Raw genomic sequence first — 2,591 nt, 5'->3', positions numbered from 1 at the left:
ATAAATAAATAGGTAAACTGGGTGAAGGGAAAAGTAATATCCAGTAAGGAACTGGTGTGTGCCTTTGTTGAGTCAATAGTGATCCACAGCTGACCCTCCAGAGGGTTTTTAGAGGCTGTAAACAGCACAGGAAGAGAATGCTCATCTTTCTCCAGCAGAACAACTGGAGGATTCAAACCACATGCCATTAGCATAGCACAGCAATTCATTGATCAATTTAAGTTAATGCTAGAAAATAAAATGTCTATGAGTGATAGAATGAAAAACCAGTATTATTTGTAAACTTTCACTAAAATATATACATGCACACCCAAAAAAAATCTCTATGGGGTAAACATGAAGTGTTGCAATATTTCTTAGGTCTTGAAAGGGGAAAAAAAAATGCCAATTCAGAATTCTATATTCAATAACAAAAGTACTCTTCAGAAATGATAAGAAAATCGGGACATTCACAGATGAAGAATTAAGAGACAGGCATGATAAAGATAGTATGCGTAAATAAAATGAACTTTTCTTCTCAAGTTTTCAAATTTATTAGAGTTGAAGCAAAACCTGCAACACTGTCTTACATGGCTCTAAATCACACTGCAGGTAACTAAATGGGGGAAGGGTTAAGGAGCAGATAAGGTTCCAAACTGACAAAACGGCAACAGTGATGACTTATGTATCATGTACTACCTTAAGCAATAACAACAACAAAAAACAACTACAAGAAGAGATTCACTCAAAACAAAACAAACAAACAAAAACACTCAGTTGCCAGCAAGTCAATCCCAACAACTCCTGACACCTCAAGTATAGCCACAGGAAAACTGAGGTGCACAGGGTTTCCAATGACTGGCTTTTCAGGAGTAGATCACCTGGACTTTCTTCCCAGGCACCTGTCGGGAGACTCTAACTGATCACTTCTTGATCAGCAGCAGCCAAGCATATTAACCATCTTCAACACTCAGGATACATCAAACTGGAATTACAGAAAATATTCAAGCCAACCATCAGGAGGTAGGAAAAAGAAAACTTAGATAAAAAAAAAACAAATAAGATACAAAACCAAAACAGTTGACTAAAGCCCTGACAAATCTAAATAGTCTAAATATGCCAATTAAAAGGCTGCAACTGGCTGAGTGGATTTAAAAATATGACTTCTTCATATGCTGTTTATAAAATACCACTTCAAATACAATAACATAGCAGGATAGTTCATTAAAGCACAAGTGGCTCTATTAGTATCAGATAAAGTAGACTACAAAAAAAGAAAATTACCAGAGAGAGTCATCACAAAGTGAAAACTGGATCAACCCACCAAAAAGGCTCAGAATACTTATATATGTATATAACCCAAACAACTAAGCTGAAAACTTTGAGAACCAAAAATAGGTACTTAAAAGAAAAAATTAATAAAAGCAAAACAACCCTAATAACACAAATAGAAGTTGATGAATTCACAAGTAGAGCTGAGGACTTCAAGACTCCATATCTCTCTCAATAATAAATAGAAACCATCACACAGACACAGAACTCAACACCACTAAACATCACCAAAGACAGAGAACACCACCACCAACCAACAAAATTCAATTAGAGACCATTCCTCCCAACAGCAACAGAAAACATTTTTTTTAAGTGGCCAACGAACATTTACCAAGATAGACTGTATCTTGAGAGATAAAAACACATGGGGAGAAAAAACAAAAGGAGAAAAATCTTCAAACATTTGGAAAAGAAACAGACTTCATTTGGTGACACCACCAAATAATACAAGGATGTGATGATAATGAAGTTTCCATAACTGGGGGACAGATTTTTTAAAAAATGCAATCCGACAGTTACTCTCTGGATCTTTCATCCTAAAGAAACAAATGCTTATGTATACACACACACACACTCTGATTCATATACAATGTCAAATAGTCAAAACAATCCAGATATGGGAACAACCCAAATACCCTGCAACTGTAAAATGTTAAACGAGGATACTGTGACTACTGCTCACAATAAGAAGGAACAAGTTACCATTACACAAGCAACCTACTGGAGAATCACCAATAACTAAGTAGGGTTAAAAAAAAAACCCACGCAAAAAACAAATGGAAAATGTTATATACTATATGGCGGTATAAATGTAATATTCCTAAAACAATAGCATTATAAGCCCGAGAACAGATTAGCACTTAAGAAGGAAATTAGGAGGAACCAAGTGTATTATAAAGCATCCATGTGGAGACGTAAATGTTCTTTGTTGTTGCTGATGTTATATCTCTCAAGTTGAGTATGACTCACAGCAATCCTATGAACAAAAGATCTGAACCATGCTCAATCCTGCACCATCCTCACACTTCCTGATACACAAGAGTCCATTGCAGCAGTCACTGTGTCAATCCACCTAGTTGGGAGTCCTCTTCTCTGGAATACGTCAGTGTCAATATTATGATATTGTACTACATAGTTTTACAAGATGTTACCATCAGGAAAAGCAAGCTAAAGTGTGCATAAGACTTCTCTGTATTATTTCTTACTGCATATGAATCATAATTATGTTAAATTTACGGTATATATTATCTACTGGCATTGAAATATGTTTATAATATATA

At 35.4% G+C, this 2,591-nt stretch overlaps 1 protein-coding gene across 1 annotated transcript in view; it reads right to left on the bottom strand.

Annotated features, from left to right (window-relative positions):
- Window positions 1-2,591, bottom strand: part of CSPP1 (centrosome and spindle pole associated protein 1) — a 129,176-nt gene that overhangs the window by 76,099 nt on the left and 50,486 nt on the right. The gene's annotated exons all lie outside the window — the stretch shown is intronic.

Source organism: Elephantulus edwardii, unplaced genomic scaffold (genome assembly GCF_000299155.1).
Source record: "Elephantulus edwardii isolate Elephantulus edwardi_28Jun2011 unplaced genomic scaffold, EleEdw1.0 scaffold00008, whole genome shotgun sequence".
Classification (NCBI taxonomy): Eukaryota; Metazoa; Chordata; class Mammalia; order Macroscelidea; family Macroscelididae; genus Elephantulus; species Elephantulus edwardii.
This window is presented reverse-complemented; position numbering and strand designations above follow the sequence as displayed.